The 20,168-nt window shown below is 49.2% G+C and overlaps 1 protein-coding gene across 1 annotated transcript in view; it reads left to right on the top strand.

The window, feature by feature from the left end:
* Positions 1–20,168, top strand: part of POLE3 (DNA polymerase epsilon 3, accessory subunit) — a 274,341-nt gene that overhangs the window by 251,899 nt on the left and 2,274 nt on the right. The window lies entirely within an intron of this gene.

Raw genomic sequence — 20,168 nt, 5'->3', positions numbered from 1 at the left:
TACCACTCGTGAAAACTCTGGAATAAATCTACGGTAAAAATTGGCAAAGCCTAGCATGCTTTGAACGCCTTTCACGGAAGTAGGAGACGGCCATTTGAGGATAGCGTCTACTTTTCTCGAGTCCATGTGGACTCCTTTGGGTGTCGGAATAAATCCCAAAAATTCGACCTCAGTGACATGAAAAACACATCTTTCGAGCTTGGCAAAAAGTTTATGTTGGCGAAGTTTTTCAAGGACCGCCCTAACATGATTTCGATGGTCAGCTTCTGAAGATGAGTACACAAGAATGTCATCTATGTAGACGACAACGCAGACATCAATGAGCTCTCTGAGGACATCATTCATAAAATATTGGAAGGCGGCCGGTGCATTGCATAGTCCAAAGGGCATCACTTGGTATTCAAATTAGTGCGAAAGGCCGTCTTCCATTCATCTCCTTCCTTGACCCGTACCAAGTGATAAGCTCCCCGGAGATCAAGCTTAGTATAAATACAGGCGTTTTTTACCTGGTCAAGGAGTTCCGGGATCAGAGGTGTAATAGGTACCGGTTTTTTACTGTTATCTGGTTCAGAGCACGATAATCTATACAGGTTCTGAGGTCACCTTCTTTTTTTGGTACGAAGAACTGAGCCGAGGATGCAGGGGACTTCGACGGACGGATAAAGCCATTGGCCAGGTACTGGTCTAAATACTGTCGCAGATGAAGGTTCTCAGGCTCGGTAAGGGCGTAAATCCTACTGCAAGGGGGAGTTGCACCGGGTAGCAAATCTATCTGACAATCGTATGATCTGTGGGGTGGCAAGGTGTTAGCCTGTTCCTTTTGAAAAACATCTTGGAACTCTCGATACTCTAGAGGTAATTGTGGACCGTCAGCCGTTACTGACGCTAGGCCAATGTTGGGTCGTGGATAACAAGTTGGTGTGCACTCTGGGAACTTTATCGTCTTTGCTCGCCAATCAATCTGAGGATTGTGTTTCTCCAACCAAGGAATCCCTAGAATTACTTGGAATTGAGGAGCCTTGATCACGTCGAACACAATTACCTCCTGATACCCGTCTTGGCCTAGTATCGTCACTTCAGTAGTGGTATGGGTCACTGGTCCGGAGGCGATTTCCATCCCATCCACCGTGGTAATGACGTCTTTAACCACCTTTGGACAAAGAGGTAAGTTCATCCTGGAAGCCAATTCGCGGTCCACATAATTTCCAACTGTTCCGCTATCAGTGTATGCCTTAATTGCATGCAAACGATCCGGTTGCTCTGGGTTTACGAGGACCATTGGCATTATGAAGTGTGAGGTCAAAGAACTGGTTTTTACGCTCGGCAAGCGGACCTCTACACTTGTCGGGCGAGGTCGTTTCCCGGCTCAGGCTTTTCAGAACTCTTATTAGAAGCTCCCACTGTCTTCTTAGGTGGTTTCACCGGGCAATCTCGAAGAAAATGTCCTGAATTTCCACAATAGAGACATAGTTGCATTTGTCGTCTCCTGTCGCGTTCTTTCTGGGTTAGGGGACCCTTTACATCCCCAATTTGCATAGGTTCGACGGCTTCAACTCCTTTGGTGTGACTTTTAGGCTTAGGGAACACTCGTGTTTCAAACCTGGATCGATCCGCCTTTCTGTTTTGTAGTCTGTGATCCAATTGGACCACCAAATCAATGTACTCTGAACAGTCCTGAGGAGGATTCACTACCTGGGCAAGGACGTCTTTGAGTTCGCCACGCAAACCCCTGTGAAAAAACATGATTCTTTTGTCCTCAGGCCATCTGATTTCCACGATTAGCCTATTGAATGATGCAATGTAGGCCAAAAGATCTTGATTGCCCTGTCGTAGGGAAAGGAGTTTGTTGTCCAGGGCCTGCCCCTTGGAATGCCTTGCAAAAAGTCTTTCCATATTTGCCTGGAAGGTCGGGAAATCACGAAGGATCGGGTCATCCTGTGTAACCAGAGGGATCGACCAATCAGCGGCACTGCCGCTAAGATACGAAAGCACAAAGGCTACCTTAGTCTGGTCAGTCGGAAAGGCTGCAGGTCTACAAAGAAAGTGCAATCGGCATTGATTTATAAACACAGCAAACCTTTTAGGGTCACCAGAGAAGCGTTCAGGCGGTGCCAATGGCACATTTCCGGGTAGGTTGATTTGAACAGGATTGGCTGAAGCCGCTGGGATATAGCTCCCTCCTGAATTAGGTAGCGGGGTTTGCCCCGCTTGTGTCTGTAATAACTGTCTGGCGAGATCATCAGTTCATTCTTTTGATATTATCAATTCCCTCCTAAGGGCATTCGTTTCCTGGCGGGCAGCATGAACTTCAGCTCTTAATTCCCCTAATAACTGGGCCAGTTGGTCTGTGTCGGAAGTTTCCATAGCGCCTGGGTAGGTTGTTATTGGTGGGCTTCGCGTTCTGTAACACTCACCTGATTCCCACGGAGGCGCTGATCCCGGCTGGGCTGCTATCGTTTCTTCAATTGAGAAGCGTAGAGCTCGGACGACTCTCAGGACTGGGCTTCCTCTTATCGAATGTCTGACTTGCAGGGTAAGTTTTCTGCAGGTGGAAGAAAAAGGGTTAATCAACGTTTGATGGGATTCCTTCTCCCACCAATCGCCAGTTTCTCCCACAGCCTAGCTTTCTACTTGTCTCGGGGAGCTCTCACCTTAGGCGTATAAATGCTGAGCTCTCCATCCTGCGTCTGGTGCAGGGGTGTGTGGATTCCAGTTACGTCACTGGATGATTTCAGTGTTGAGGCTCAAGTCTTTTGCGGCCTTAGTTGTGGCACTGGTGCTGGGTTGCCGAAGAGCGATGCCGCCGTTACTGCACGAGCGGATGCCTGTAAGTATACTGTAGTCTTTAGGCTTTAAAAGATGGGCACCTCAATAATGTCCCTTTTCCTTTGTTTCAGGCCTCGGGATGCTGTGGGCGTAGTTTTCCGTTGCCGCTGCACCTGCCGATGCACGTAAGTATAATGTTCGTTGGCCGCTTTTAATGGCACCTCTAATAATGTCCTTTTTCTAGTTTTCAGGTGCCGGGATGCTGCAGGCTTTATATCCGTTGCCACTGCACGCATGTATAATGATCGTTGGCCGCTTTTAATGGCACCTCTAATAATGTCCTTTTTCTAGTTTTCAGGTGCCGGGATGCTGCGGTTGATGCGGCCGCTTCTGCGCGTGCAAAAACTGGTAAGTTAAGATGAATGCAACTGCCTTCACCCGAACCCCTTTTTAATTGTCCTTTGCCTTTCAGGTGCAGAGAAGCTGCCGAAGAGAAGGCCGCGGTTAGCTCCGTTGCAATCACGGATGGATCAGGTAAGCGGGCGCGGCTGCGAGCGAGTTGCACTTTTCTAACCTTATGTTTATTCTTTGCAGGTTTTGCCGGTGACTGGATTCCGGGATCTGGTAAGTATTGTTCTGTGTCTTTCTTCATCCACAGGTTGCTGCGCGGAAGCTGAAGAGGACTCTGGACCTGGAATGCAGGAGCCGACTCGGTGAGCGTCCTGCTGCTGCTGCAGAATAAGGCGAAGCACGTGTTTTCCATCGGGCGTGGTTTAAATAGCAGAGAAGTGCTTCCAGTGTGTGTTCTTCCACCGGTTCCACCCAGGTAAGAAAAGAGTTCCTGAATGGAGGGAATAGTTCCTCCCAGCCCTGATGGCTGGGGACTTCAACCAGACTGGATTGTTCTGGGTAAATATGCAGCATGGTCTGCCTCAGGTAAGTCCACCCAAGCATTATTACACTGTTTATCAATATGAGCCCGGCGCCTATGGCGCCGGGACTGAAACCCTTCATGAGCCTGGCGTCCAAAGGGCCCCTGTAGGGGTCTGCTGGGTCCGGAGTAGTGGAAGACTAGAGGACAGATTGGAAAAGGGATGTTCAGTTTAAACACAAGATAAAGTATAGTACAATTGACTGGAAAAAAACATAATCTAGTCCCCAGCACAAAAACATTTCTAAAGTTATGAACTGATTGTAACTTACCTTATTTTTGTTTCTTTTCTTTGCAACTTTCTTGACTCGACCTTCAACATCTGCACGCTGTAGCTCCGATTCGTTTCCGCATCTCTTCCCTTCCTCTTGCACTGCAACGACTATATTTTCTGTATCCGCATAGACAGCACGGAATGAGGCTCCATCTACTCCATGAAACATAGTACTTTCATTACTATGTATCACAATATTGATAACATAAAACACAAGTGGGGACGAACACACAGGTACATCTCAATAGCTCAACACAAATTAAACATTGTATGGAACAATCAAACGACAAGTATTCGAGCTCTGATGATCTAGTTCCATGGAACTGTCAGTATCCATACCTCTGGCTCTGCATGGACTGTCATGAATGATTGTATTGGAGCGGAGGCATCGGCAACTCCCTGAAACACAGTACTTGCGTTAGTATGGTTTTCAGTATTGTAAACATAACACACACTTGGGTCGATGGCACAGGTACTTATAAAGAGATAACCACAAATGATGCATTGTCTAAAAGAATCAAGGAATATTAAAATATGATCATATTTAATCGACTTATTTCTCAGATTTCTTTACATCTGCATCATCTAAATGGGATCTTGTGATTGTAGTGGAAGCTCCATCGCTCCCTGAAACACAGTACTTGAGTTAATAGGGAAGAAAGTATAGCAAATGGAATCACATTATATGATCACGCCCGATGGTGCTGTCCGTATCCATACCTCATGCTGCTGAAGAATATCTATGGATGTTGTAAATGCGGTGCGCGCTTCCGAAAGCTTTTGGGACGATTCATATCCGCATGGTCCCGCTTCACTTCCCCTGGAATTACTTGAATGTCAGGCTCTGCATCAAGTGCGTGGGTTGACGCTTCAACAACTGCCTGAAACATAGTATTTGCATTAGTAAGGATTACAATATTGAAAACACAACACACACTTGGCATCGACCGCACAGGTACATATCAATGGCTAACCACGAATGAAACGTGGTGTAGAACAATCAAATGACAAGTGTTCCAGTCCTGATGATCAAGGTCGATGGATCTGTCAGTATCCATACATCGTGCTGCTGAAGAACATCTAGGGCTGTTGTCAATATGGTGGACGCTTCAGCATCTCCCTGAAAGACAGTACTTGCATTAGTATGGATAACACTAATTATAACTGAAAACAAACACCAGGGGATGACAACTAAGGTGTATGTCAATTGGAAAGCACTAACCAAACAATTGGTAAAATAAGCACACGTTACATACAAACTATTACTTGACATGCATAAAACAAGTCTGTAGCGGAATAGCCAAGTATGATTACCTGATACGCGCTAGAAGTGGTTGATAACTGCGGGCACGCCACGGATGTAGAATGTTCTTGCTTCAGATTCAGTGGATAGTCAAGCACTTGTAAAGGTAAATTATTGTTTGATAATGAAATGCAAATATTAAAACATTGCCATGTAAACCGACAGAATACTTGAGAATAATGCTATTGAAAATGCGCAATATAGCACAGTTCCCTGCGCCCATAAATAGATTTCCTTTGGGGGTTATAAAATGGAAAAATAATTTGATAAATGTCATTATTCAAAAAGCTATACACTCATATCAATATCGAAAGTATTACAAGGGACACAACGCCTAAAATATCAATTAATCCATTCGGCTACCTATACACTACCGCAAGGCCTAAAGCTAAATCTGGACACTTGACTCACCAGTGGCGGAATGTGGACGAATAGAGTTGGAATAGCGTTTGCGAGCAATTTTCGTGTCGTTCGCCGTTTATTCTTTGTTACCCAAGATGTGGCGTACATGTTCGAGGAAAAGTGCCGGCTGCAGATGCGGTATCGATCACCCCTCTTGTCCTCAAAGACTTGCTGGACTCTACTTTCAAGCTCTTCCGGTGGATATCCGCAATGTCTGACCCATTCTCTTATTCGATCAACAGTTTTAGGGAATATATGCATTCTAGTGCCTTCAGATTTAGCATGGGTCTTCGAAGGGCAACCGCTAATCGAACAGGCAGGCATTGTTGAAAATTCTGAAAAGTAAATATCTAGATTATAAAACCTTGATAAATAAAAATGTCATAAAGTAAATGAACCATACCATGTTCAATGCAAGGTTTGTTTTGGTAGCCGGAACTATACCAGTTCATTATGTGGGGCTTAGTATTTTCATAAGTTCTCCAGCATGGGGTTTGGCATGGATTCACATGTTCATGAATATTCCCTGTCGTCAGGCCGGGATTCCTCGGTAAAGAAAAAAATCAGTATCAGTTTAGTTTCTGATCTGTCTTTCTTAGTAGTAAGCAATCGCTGATCTCTGGGGCATACTGCCCCCAGCCAATGACTGCCCTCTACCTAAGCCCCTCCCCTGGCAGCCATCCTCAGATTTTTACTGCACGTTCAAGTGTTGGGAGTCCTTGTGTTTTAGCTCTCGAGCTTTTACTGCGTTTTTGCGCTTTTTCAGGAGATTTTTCTCATTTGTTCGGTTAATCGAGCCTCAAGTTCCACCGTTTCTACTTCCGATAACGGGGACCCGTTTCGGAATTCTTCTACGCCCCTCAAGGGTGAGGTTTTCGTCGAGTTACGCTTCTTGGAGGATTCCAGAAGATCTGTGGCCTACCTCAACGGACATGGCCCAGGACAAGGGAAGCTCGACGCCCGGATCCAAGCTGTTCAGGAGCTGCCCAGGATGCGGATTGCAAAATATTTTCAAGGAGGACGAGCATTCGAGATGTCTCTACTGCCTTCATGAGGACAAGACGCACGTGGAGAAGGACTGCATTCTGAAAGAACCTGTCGGAACGGACCAAGCAAGATCGTCGTTCCCGCCTCGCCGCCTGGCTGGAGAAGGGCACAGCAGGTGAGAAGGCGAAGAAAAAGTCTGAGCGGTCTTCTAAGTCCTGTGAGGGCGCCCCGGCGACGGGAGCCCAACAGAAGGCCAAGCACCGCGAGTCCGCGGGCACAGGAGCGTTGAAAGTTCGGGCTCCTCGACTGCCAGGCAGGGCGCGACTTCCCCGGCACGATCAACCACGAACCAGCGCTCTGGTTCGGGGAAGAGGAAGTCCGAGAACCCGGGTAAGCTTCTAGAGAGGCTTCTAGCTTCACCGGTGGAAACCGTGAAAGGCCTCAACAAGAGGTTCATACGCCTCAACGAGAGGTTCGAGAAGGTTCGATCCCTGGGGAAGGTTCCCGCTGATGTGATCGACGTCGAGGGCCCAGTGGAGCAGCCATCCCGTCCGTCGCAGCCATTACCCGAGCCCCAGGATAGCTCGGCGGCCATTTTGTTGGCGATCCAATCCTTATGTACTGAGATGAGGACGAGGTTACCACGGACCCCGACAGAGGATCCAGAACCAGGCCCGTCGGGAAGCCCTCCGAACAAGCAGAGGAGAGTCCACCCCGCCCCGCCCTTCGTGGCCGCGAGGCCTGTGGACCCCTCATTCCCCTCGCTGGACCCTCGGGAGGATACGGCGACGGATACAGTGACGGGGACAGACGACGATGGCGGCGATGACACAATGGACATCCCGTCATCACCCCCCCCACCCCTCGGGCCTCTCCGCCCGACGAAATTGGCTCTTTTAACGCCATGATAGCCAGGGCATCCGAGCTCTTCCAGCTCTGCCCTGAGGAACAGAAAAAGGAAGGTTTTCTTTACCAACGACGAGAGGCCAGAAGAAAGACGGTCCTCGCGGTGCCGTTGCTCGACGATATCTGGGACGAGGGGCTGGCTATCCTCAAGATCCTTCCACGACACCCGCCAAGAGGGACAGGTACGAGAAGTAGTACCGGGTCCCCGATGCCGCCCCCTTGTGCCTCGTCTCGTCAGCGGCCAAGAAGAAAGCAGCGGGTGCGGCGGCTTCCACTTCCCCGCCGGACAACGAGGGCCAGAAGTTGGACTCCATGGGACGACGAGTCATGGCGGCGGCGACGACGATTAAGGCGGCTAATGCCTTAGCGATTGTGGCCCGTTACGACAGGGAGCTTTCGTTCAAGATAGCTCCTCTGCTAGACTTCTACCGGACAAGAGGGCGGAGGCCCTACAGATTCTGCAGGAAGGAGAGGTGGTGTCGGATCACGCCATAATGGTGGCAACAGACATTGCCGATACCGGATTTCGCCAACTGGGCATCAGGGTTTGCCTCCGACGACGAGGATGGCTCAAGGCGACAGACTTACGCCAGGATGTCCAGACCAGATTGTTGGACATGCCGTTTGACGGCAACAACCTGATTGGAAAGACGGTGGATGAGTCCCACCAGGCCATCAAGACGGACACGGAAACAGCCCGAGCCCTAGGAGTCCTTCAGCAACGGCGGCCCTTTCGGAGCTCTGAAGGTAGACCGGGAGCCTCCAAGGGATCCCACAGCAGCTCTTCTACTTACTGCCAGGCGGCCCGCTCCTCTTCCCACGAGGCCTACAGAGGCCGCGGCAAGCAAGGAGTGTCTCGCCGCCGTCGGGAAGGAGGCCAACGTGGCAAGGCCTCTTCCAAGCAGGACTGAACCAGCCGTAGCGTCGGGGCCCCCACCGAAGCACCCCGGTGGGAGGCCGGCTGACGAAGTTCGTCAGCGTGTGGGAGTCCATCTCCACCGACCGTTTGGGTGCTGGACACCCTGGCCCGCGGACACTCACTGGAATTTCAAAAGAAGTGTCCTCGTATTCCTCCTGTGGCCAGGAAGGAGAATCACGTCCCTCAACTGCTGTTGCAGGTAAGGGCGATGCTCAAGAAGGGTGCCATCAAGCTCGTCCCCATGATGCTCCGGAGTATACTCAAGATACTTCCTCGTCAGAGAGAAGACAGGTGGTTGGCGCCCCATCCTGGACCTGCGTTGGTTGAGCAAGTACATCAAGGCACAAATTCAGGATGGTCACCCTCCAGCACGTGCTGGGACAGCTGGAGGAGGGTGACTTCATATCGTCACTGGACCTGAAGGATGCTTACTTCCAAATCCCCATTCTCAAAGGACACAGAGTTCCTCAGATTTGTAGTCCAGGGGCGTCGCTACCAATTTAGAGCCCTGCCGTTCGGATTAAAGTCGGCACCCAGGGTGTTCACCAAGTGTGGCGCGGCTGCGCCTGCAAGGGATCCATGTCTACCCCTACCTGGACGACTGGCTAATCCGTGCAAGGTCAAGAGAACTCACCGTTGAACACACAGCGAGGACCGTCCGCCTGCTCACGGAGCTGGGATTCGCCATCAACTACCCCAAATCCCATCTGGTCCCGTCACAGGTGGCACTGTTTCTGGGAGTGAAGCTCGATAGACTGAAGCGATTGGCATCTTCATCGGAAGAAAGGACGAAGGCCATTTTGGGCAAGGTGCAGCGCCTGTTAGCCACGGATGTGGCCAGAGTGAGGTCCATCAAGTCCCTCCTTGGGATGATGTCCTCATGCATCTACCTTGTGCCCCTTTGCAGACTTCGGAGGCGTCCGCTACACGAGTTCCTCGACGCCCGCTGGATTCAAGCAGCGGGCAGCTTCGAAGACAGGATCCCGCTCGACGAGGAGTTCCGTCGGGCGATTATATGGTGGGGTGCCCGTGCGCATCTTGGGGCAGGCATGGACTTTCAGGCCCTGGCTTATCAGGAGACGGTAACGACGGATGCCTCCCTGGAGGGATGGGGGCCCACACCGGATATCTCCACGCAAGAGGCCTCTGGCTCCCGGAGGAGAGGTCTCTTCACATCAACATCCTGGAGCTACAAGCCTTGTTCTGGGCGCTCAAATCGTTCCTTCCGTCCCTCAAGGACAAAGTGGTGAGGATCTTCACCGACGACACCACCACGATGTTCTACATCCGGAAGCAGGGAGCCACCAGATCCCCAGCCCTATCCAAGGAGGCCCAGGATCTGTGGCACTGGGCCGTCGCCCAGGGGATGTTTCTGGTTCCCTTCCACCTGGCAGGAATAAAAAACACCATCGCCGACTCACTCAGCAGGGAGCCGCGCTCGTGCCACGAATGGGAACTACGCCAGGACCAGGTGGATCGGCTCTTACAACGGTGGGGCAAACCCCAGATCGACCTGTTCGCGACGGCGACGAACTCCAAGTGCCAGAGGTTCGCCAGCAGGTTCGCACAACCGAGGAGCATGGGCGATGCTTTCTCGTTCCGTTGGGACGGCCTGTTCCTGTACGTGTTCCCTCCTTTGCCGTTCCGTCTCATCAACCAGCTCAAGAGGTCCAGGTGCAGGATGATCCTCGTCGCACCTGCGTGCCGAGACAGATCTGGTTCCCTGACCTTCTGGACTTGTCGGCGTCCCCACCTATCAAGCTGGCGACGGACGCGGATCTTCTCTCTAGAGAAGGAGGCGCCATTCTCCATCACGACACAGAGTCGCTGAACTTGCAGGCTTGGCTCCTGCAGCACTAGAGTTTGGAGGATACGATATCCCGGCTGACTGCAGAGAGGTTCTTGCAAAAGCCAGGGCGTCCTCAACTCTCAAATGCTATGGACATAAATGGAAGATGTTCTCTCTGGTGCCGTGCACAGAAGATTAACCCTCTGCGGATTACGGCCCCTCAAGTATTGCCATACCTACTGTCGCTGGAAAAAGCTGGACTGGTTCACGCCTCCATCAAGATACATCTGGCTGCCATTTCCCGATACACCAGAACTACAGGACGGGCGTCCTTGTGGTCTCATCGCCTGGTGAAGGAATTTATGAAGGGACTATTCCGATCGTTCCCGCCGGTGAAGGCCCCTGCCCCGGCGTGGGAGCTCAACGTGGTGCTGACCAGGCTCATGGGTGCCCCATTCAAGCCTATGCATTCGGCGCCGTTGAAGTTCCTGTCGTGGAAGACAGCATTTCTTTTGGCCATCACCTCCACACGACGAGTGGGAGAGATCCAGGCCCTATCTTGCGAGCCTCCATACTTGACTTTTCACGACACGAGGGTGGTGCTGAGGACGCATGCCTTTATGCCCAAGGTGCCGTCGGACTTCCACCTCATCGAGCCCTTGGTGTTGCCAGTTTTCTTCCCGTCGCCTTCGTCTCCGGCCGAGAGGACTTTGCACTCGCTGGATATGACTAGAGCGCTGAAGTTCTACGTGGACCGCACAAAGAGTTTTCGGAAGACATCACAGCTGTTTGTGAACTTTGGACCTGTGAATCAAGGGAAGGCTCTCTGGAAGGCTTCCATTTCCAGATGGCTCTCCGGCTGCATCATGCACTGTCACCGGTTGGCAAACAGACCGCTGCCCGGCCGTCCGAGAGCCCATTTGACCAGAGCCGATCGCTGCTACCACGACGTTCCTGTCTGGTGTGCCCCTGCTGTACATCTGCAGGGCTGCTACGTGGAGGTCGACGCACACCTTCACTTGATTCTACTGCGTCGATCGGGACTCGAGCGAGGAGTCCAGGGTCGGCCAAGCAGTGCTGCGCAACCTGTTCGCTTAAGGTGAGCCTGGTGAGGAGGTAAGAGATGCTTAATGTTGAGTTGTTGTATTGCTTAATGTTGAGCCTGTTGCCACCTCCCGTGGTTGTGCATGTGTATACTGCTATGTATTCTAATATTCATGAGCATATGAATCCATGCCAGACCCCATGCTGGAGAAGGAACAAGTTAATTACCTGTAACTGTTGTTCTCCAGCATGGGTCTGGCATGTATTCACATGCAAACCCTCCCTCCTTCCCCTCTGCGGCTCTTCACTTGGTCATACTGCCACTTTACGTGCTACCAAATCTGAGGATGGCTGCCAGGGGAGGGGCTTAGGTAGAGGGCAGTCATTGGCTGGGGGCAGAAAGAAAGACAGATCAGAAACGAAACTGATACTGATTTTTTTTTTCTTTACCAAGGATTCCCGGCTTGACGACGGGGGAATATTCATGAGCATGTGAATCCATGCCAGACCCGTGCTGGAGAGCAACAGTTACAGGTAAGTAACTTGTTCCTTACAGAAATTTTTTAAATGATGTGACTAAACTCTGAACATGTGACTCGTCCCTTGGATGTTCTGTCTTGCACGAGAAGGAAGCATGCTTACATTATAGACTGGACCCCCGAAAGGATGCAATTCGTTGACAATTGACACAGATGAAAATAAATAGAATCTTTTGATAGCATAACAATTGAAACTCAAGTCAGTAGCAATGAGACCAATGACCATAGCACTATTGGGTACTGTAATCGCAAATAGATAGAAATGTAAAAATGACCAAAATCTGACTAGGATACATGGCCTTACCTTGACCAACAAACAGTTGGATTCAGCAGGCCGAGCAGTATGTTGCAGGAGAACAGGTAGATCGCCACAGGTAGCACACTGACGAGTTTGCTCGAAGCGGTCACAGATAGCATGACGATGAGCAGATTAGCATAGATCTCAGTGCTTCTCAGGTAGAAGGTTCAGGAGTTGACTGCAAAGCACAAAGATGTTCTCATGAGACATATCAAGTGGTTTATAAAGTATTAGAAACAGGGGTGTGTTTGTGAATGAATAACGTGTGTATGTCGTGGTATTATGTGATTTGCAGGGGGGCGGCCTGCCTCAGGGGAGGCCTGCCTGGAGACACGGGGTCTCAGGAGGCCATGTGTGCGATGGCCCCTGGGCGTGGGATACCTTTTGAAGTGTACATGCTGGTTGGCACCTTGGTCGTTTGCGCCCGTGACAGCCCACCATGCCAGCGCTCATCCCCGGGTGCGAACCGCCTTTGATAGAGGGGGTGAAATGGATGGGCCTGGGGAGTGAGGCAAGTGTGTGGGTGCGAGGGGCCATCAGGCCCCTCTCATCCTTTACTTCTCAGTAGAAACTCGGACCAAGTGCCTCCAGTAGTGGGTTTGCCCCTTGCCCTTATGTGATGTTAACTTTGATTGACATTCGCGTTAATGGGACCACTGAGCAGGACACGGGACATCCATTTTTGTACTCCCTTTACACTCCACCTTGGTGACCAGGCCTCACTGCCCACTCTGACTGGAAAACTCCAGAGGTATTTGCAACAGCTAATAAATATAACACATCTTTCTTCCTCTGAGATCACTGTCTTGCATCTGAACCAGCCTGAACTAAGCACATAGCTTGTTCCTCTCCACAAACGTGTCCTTGCCCACGCACCCTCGCCAGTGGAAACTTACTGCCATTCTGACCCTGTGTCCCTGCAAGGTATTCTCTTCCTGTGCCAGACCACTGACCACGCCATGATGCCCACCTCGCAGATCCCCAACTAACATTAGACCCCTACTGCAGTATATTGTTGCCCATCAATGACAAATGCCACATACCGGAGATTCTTGTGAGCACAGACCCACACTTCAAACAGTGTATCATAGTGGTCAAGACACTTAACCTAAGGCCTGTATAATTCAATGTTAATTGATAGAATAGATAAATGTGCGACTTTTATAGAGACATAACCGACTGAAAGACTTTGATCAAGTGTTATTTAGTGCATGCATTATTGAGAATATATTATGTTAGCTTAGATAGTGACCACCCTGCATCACAGCGACCTGACCTTCACCCATTCGGGGCACAGATGTCTGACGTCCATCCTTGAATGGAGACGCACTTGATTCATTTAAATAATCGAAATAACCGTTGTTAAAATATATGTGCTGTTTTATTTTGTATCTTATTTTGATGACACAAAAATACAAGACTTTACACATTGTACAGGTCAGGTTGCAGCACAGCGAGAGAAAATCCCCTGTACTGACTGCTGTCACTTGGGAAAGTTTCTCTTATGGCACGAACGGCACAGGCGGTTATTACTCTTCGAGCGCGGTGTCCAAGCTTACCATGAAGCCACCATGTAAAGGAACGATAGGCCACCAGCCTGTACCACCTGTGAAAAGGAATGAAACAAACTGTTTTTAAATGACCAAGATAAGTTTAATAAACGTTTGTTGTCAATGACAATTCTTGTAACTAATGGCATTCTGCTCGGACAAATGCTATCTAGACACCGGACACTATTGAACGACTTTCATGCGTTACAATATGTATATGTAATTTTGGACATAGTAGAAGAAATTTTGGACATAGTAGAAGACCATGAAGTAGGAGTGGCATGACAAGCAGAGCATACTTACTCGTTACTCGGATTACGAGGACGAACAGTTGCGCGAAGTTCGTGCATAAGCACCATCATTATCCTCAACATGGACCGTGTGAGGCAGGCTGCCCTGAAGTCTGGCAGCTCGGTGATGCATTGCGGTCGTGGCTCGCCTTCCGAAATGTAGGCCACGCATCCCGAGTTTTCACAACAGCAGCAGTTCTCGTCCTCGGTTGGCATTAGCTCGCACCGATTGCATGTGCACCAGGTGAAAACACCGTCCATGCGACTAGGTCCAGGCTCTTCAGCTGTTGAATCGTCCTCCCAACTGCCGTCGGAAGACCCATCGTTTTCGCGTGTTTCCCTTTCCAGTAGTTCCTCCTCGGTATACTCGGGCTCGTACATGTAGGGCATTATTGTAGCCATTGTGTGTTAAACTAAAATAATTTATAGCGGTGTACTGGTATCTGTTCACACGGGCTACAAGCAACGAAGGTAGCTGACCAGAGCACAGAAACGAGTCACAGAATACTCAAAGTAACAGAGAGGAATGGAATCGAAAATCTGCTGCTGTGTGTTGTGAAACGGTCTGTTTATACTTATTGAGAAAAGAGGAGTCCTGCCATTTCCATGGCGACGCGTCATTAGCTGAAGCGCAGTGAATGTTGACACGAGACGTGCTTTGGCGTTGTGAAATGGGTGGTACGCGTCTGCTGATGACAGGCTCAGGGGCGGGGGATATGATTTAGTGCCGCAAAAGCAGGACAGCCAGGGCGATGCGCCAAGTGATAGGATTATCACAAAATGGCGGCGCCCTACTGCCTGTTTTCGCGTGTTTAATGGACGAAAACTGGGGTAAGGTCCATAGGAAATGTTTCTAAAATCGAGCGACTTAGGCTTAAAAACACATGGCCGACCCGTAGGGCCAATAAAAATTTTTGACCGAACCATTCCTTTAAAGCCTATGTTAAAGTCCCCTAATGGGATTAATTGAGAGGTTGGTTTGAGGCTGTTAGTAAGTATATTATGCAGATCTTCCTCGAAGGTGCCAAGAGGACCCGGTGGTCTGTATATTAGATGGATGGTGAGTGATTGGGAATTGTTAATCTGGAATTTAGCAAATAGAATTTCACAGGTTTAATAGTTTAAGTGGCACCAATAAAAACATATAAAATTCACTGAAAAATCTTTAAGGGATGTTATGGTTAAGTTGCACTAATAAAAACCTATGAAAATCAATGAAAAAACATTGCTAAAGGGACGTTATGGTTAAAAGTAAACCCGAAAAACCTCAGAATTTCGCCAGTTATGGTAAGCTAAGCAACCATAACTCGTGCCACCACTGTGCACTGCTAAGACTCACACCCAGAACATCAAAGATGACATCACAAATGTCATTGATGACATCACATGTGAAATTAATTTTGATGAAAAGTCTCTACAAGGGGTTGGGTTTATAATGTTGGTAACAAGATGTCAGGGGTGATTGTGTAATGCTAAACATGTAATAACTAGCTAACGATTCAAGACTTACTCCACTTGTGCTAGTACAAACAATACGTATGAAGACCCACAATGCATACAAATCAGACACATACAGGGAAAGTTAAGGAAGAAAAACTGCATCATCAGAAAATGTTAATAGCATTACATTTGTTCTTCATGTATACAAATGAATTGTTTGTTTGAGGCCTGCCTATTGCCCTATGTACGTGCACCATGAGCTGAGACCAAACCTTAAGGAAAGTACTTTAAGAACATATGACAAGGTTTACGTCTAGATATACAGCACCTTTTGAATTTTAAAATTCTGACTGTCAGTGAACAAAAACAAGTGGGCCAAATATGTGGTGCCATCAGTGATGTCATCGATGGCATTTGTGATGTCATCGTTGATGTCCTGGGTGTTAGTCTTAGCAGTGCAGGGTGGTGGCGCGAATTAGGGTTGCTTAGCTTACCATAACTGGCACATTTCTGAGGTTTTTCATTGATATATAATTTCAAATCGCCGGAGTGATATCTCTAGCACTGTCTCTTTTCGCTACATGTAGAAGCGCCGGAATTAAGCAATCTCATTGCACTCCTTCGTCCGAGACTGTGCTGCCCTCTGTGGGGCTCGCCATATGGTTGAGGTCGCTGGCGCACTAGCCCTGTCGTGACCTTAACTCTCCTGCCCCACTGAATGCGGATATGCTCTGCCACACTTCTACACTGCGCGCTTGCCACACATTAAATAAGCTGACATTTAAGGTATAGTGACACCGGTATGAACTCATGAAAAATTGTACTTAACTCGCTGCCTAGCAGCAAAGAAAGAGGATGTTCAGTGTGGTCATGGTTAATTACTGGACAGGTTGGTTTGTCATTGCTTCTTGAGTGGTAAATTGAAAGAGGAGCATAATTCGAGCCTCCGGTCTTGACATAGAATTGTTAGCTAAGAGGGTTCAGAAAATGGGAACGTGGGTTTGCAGGTTAAATGTGGTAGCCCACAATTTAAACCTAGGTTGTATTGTATTGTTACTCTCCTACCTGCTTTTTGGTTACTATTCACCTTTTGTCCCCGAAACAAGTGTTCCAACTGGTGTTTGAGAGCAATTGCTGGCATGCTCTTCGATTCATATTAGTTCATTTTTGTAAATTACAAGCACAATGAAGAAACTCTGCTTTCTGCTGCTGTGGCTCTTATGGGAGATCCTTATACCGTTTTCTCGCACCTTTTTTTTTGATGCTTCCATCCTGGGCACTGACGACATGGAAGCAGTATAAAGGAGGGAATTTCCACTCCACTCCTGCACTGAAGCACATCCTCACTCTCTCCATTAGAGCCCATACTACCTTTGTCACCAGTTGACTAGTGCCTCTGCACCAAGCATACCCTGGGCAATTTACTGCATCAATATAGGGGCCACCCAGCTCAGCAACATTCCCCCCTGTTCCTCTCAGATGATCTGCCTTGGGTCCCTGGCAGCCAGGTTAATCTCCAGCACCCTGCAACATCAAAAGTACTAGATGTTGCTAGTACCTTTTTTGATGTGTCGTGCTCCCGGTTGCAAGGTGCACTTATGAACCTAAGCTCTGTGCACAGCTGCCATTAGGAAAGATCCAATCCAATCCCAGGAAGAGGTGGAGATGGGAGAAATGATAAGCTGTTGAATCGGTGTAATATCTTTGGAGCAAGGAAGTCCAAAGGTGGATTTCTTGTGAAAGTGCATGCTTAAGTATTGCGCAGCCAAGGTGTACTTAATTGTATCTGAATTTTTGGGTTAAGCAGATAGCACAGAGAAAGAAATGCATTGTTCTTGAATGTTCACCAGGTTTTTTTGGTGAACTGAAGGAGGTTTCAAGTTTTCTTGTTTTTTTTATTTTTAAACCTTTTTTTTTTACTCTGGTAGCCCTTACCACGCTAGGGCCTCTCTAATTTTGGATTGACTCATGCAGCCTTATGCTACATGATTAAAGGTTGTCCATCACCATCTGGAAACAATGCTCGCACTGTTATAGCTATGGAATACCCATTGGGCCTTTCAGAAGTATATCGAAAACTATTTTATGTAAAGTAGCAACCCCTCAGGTTTTCTGTGTTTAAGTTTGATCTGTCCCGACTCACACTGCAGGGCACTTTCTTGATGTTCGGATCTCTTCAGATCTTCCCCTTTCTATCCTTCTCACCACTCCTCTCTCCTGGAGTGATCACTTTCTCCTTTTCTCCCAGCTCACCCTCTCTACCCCTCAGGCCAAGCCAACTCCAGCACTGCCGCCTACCTTCTCGGTTATCCGACCCATGAAGCGTGTCTCATTTGAGGCTTTCGCTGCCACTTTCTCACCTCCTCCTCCCCCTTTGGCTGACTCGCACCCTGACAGAACCCTTTCTATGCTCCACTGTGCTATATCTGATACTCTCGATGTTCTTGCCCCTGTCATGAGGATCTGCTTGAAGCCCAAAGCCAAGTACAACTCCTGGTACGACTCGGACCTCATCACCCTTAAACGCAAGTGCAGGGTGACTGAGTTGAAATGGCATGCTTCCAGTACATCCTCTGACAAACTGTCCTGTCGCCTGCTCCAAAGGCAATACCAGCTCTCTGTCTGCACCAAGAAGAGAGCCCACATCCAAGCCCACGTCTCTGCGGCATCTAACAACTCGGACAAACTCTTGAAAATCTGTAAGGAGCTGGCCAATCCGGCTGCTGTCTCTAACTCTCCTGTCCCCTCCCAGGCCCTGGCTTCTCATTTCATCTCTAAAACTCAGGACATCCTGTCCTCTTTATTCCTATCCCCTCCTCCCCCTACGCCCTGCCTTTCCTCTGGCCCTTCTTCGGCAACCTCTCCTCCCTCCTTCTCTGCCTTCTCCCCAGATGAGGTTTCTAGACAAGTCCAATCAATGAAAGTCTTGTCAAAACAGGTTCACCCCTGTTCCTCAAAAACCATCAAAGACCACATTGACACCCTGGCTCCTGCTCTAGCTGATTTTTGCAACCACTCCTTTGCCACCAGAGTCTTCCCTTCTCCCCTGAAGCACTCCCTTGTGCACCCTCTTCTTTAAAAATCCTCTGCCGTCCTGCCCTGCTTTCGCCCAATCTCCATCATTCCTTTCCTAGGCAAGCTCTTGGAAAAGCTGGCCATCTCCTAGCTTAATCTTTACACTGAATCTGTTGGTTGTCTCCATGACCATCAGTCTGGCTTCAGAGCTGCCAGAAGCACGGAAACTGCTCTCCTGAACATCTGTGAAGACCTGCTCTCCAATCTCGATTCCAACACCCCCTGTGTTCTCATCTTACTTGATCTCTCTACTGCCTTTGACACGGTCAACCAGGCCATCCTGCTCAACCGTCTCTGTGATAACCTGGGTATTACTGATGGGCCCTGGCTTGGTTGACTTCTTTCCTCTCCGATCGACCCTCCCAGATCCACGTTGGGTCCTTCCTCTCCTCTATCTCTACCTGTGTTGTTCCCCAGATGTCTAACCTCTCTTCCTGGCTATTCAACCAATATCTAGCACTTCTTGCCCACTGCATTGTCTCTCTCTGCCCCAACTTTCAGTGCTATGTGGATGACGACTCATTTTCTGGCTCTCTTCCACCTTCTCTTCTCCTTGTCTCATCTCTGACTGTCTGTCTGCTATCCAAGAGTAGTGTGCTGCCAATGATCTCAGCCTTAATGCCAGTAAGACCGAGATTCTCCTCATCGGCACACCTGCTCCCTCCTTTCCTGTCACTCTCTGGCCAGCCTCTCTTGGTCCTCTCCCTGTTCCCACCTGTGAGGCTAAAAGCCTTGGGGTCATCTACGACTCCACACTCTCCTTCTCTCCTCACCTCTCTAAGAAGTCACACTACTAGCTGCATCTCCTCTGAGGTATTCTTCCTTTGCTCTCCTTCCCCCAGAAGTTCACTGTCTCCAGAGCTCTGGTTATCTCTAGGCTGGACTACTGCAACAGCCTCTTTCTAAATCTGCCTGCCTCTACTCTCCGCCCTTTGCAACTCATCCATACCAGGGCTGCAAAACTTGTCCTTGGCCTCAAGCTTAGGAATCGTATCTCTCCAGGACGAAATCTCTGCACTGGCTCCCTGTGGCGGCGAGGATCAAGTTCAAAACCCTCTGCATTGTCCACAAGGCCTTCTGGGGCCTCAATACCATCAACTCTCTCTTCCTAAATATCTTCCTTCTCTTACTCTTCGCTCATCCGCCTCAAACTCCCTCAGGGTCGGTCGCTTCTCCAAGCAACGAGTTGGTGGTAGATATTTCTTCGGCTGGAGCCTCTCTCTGGGACAGCCTCCCTGCCTCTCTGAAACTTGAGGAGAACATCTCTGGTTCCAGAAGCACCTCAAGACCACCCTCTTTGCTCCTGCTTTCTCTCCTCCTCTCCCCTGCTGATCTCCTCGCTTAAACTGAAACTGCACTTGTTCCTGGCTACCCTCTGATCCCGGGCCCAAGTCCCCTCCCCACCAGTTGCACACCTGCTCTGCCCCCCTGGCAACCCTTGCATTTGGGGGCTGTTTCTGTATCCCTAAAGTCACCTACCAGCATTTGTGCCTGCACGTACCCCTGCACTTGCCACCAGCTGGCTGCACTCTTTGTTTTATTTATGTGTACTGTTTATCCTATGTACTGCACTGCCCCCTCCCCTGCACTTGCGCGATGTCAATATCACCTGGCCCAGTAAGATCATTGTCTCGGTCTTCCCTCTGTTCCCCCTC

Source organism: Ambystoma mexicanum, chromosome 8 (assembly GCF_040938575.1).
Source record: "Ambystoma mexicanum isolate Mex_15411 chromosome 8, UKY_AmexF1_1, whole genome shotgun sequence".
In the NCBI taxonomy this organism is placed as follows: domain Eukaryota; kingdom Metazoa; phylum Chordata; class Amphibia; order Caudata; family Ambystomatidae; genus Ambystoma; species Ambystoma mexicanum.
This window is presented reverse-complemented; position numbering and strand designations above follow the sequence as displayed.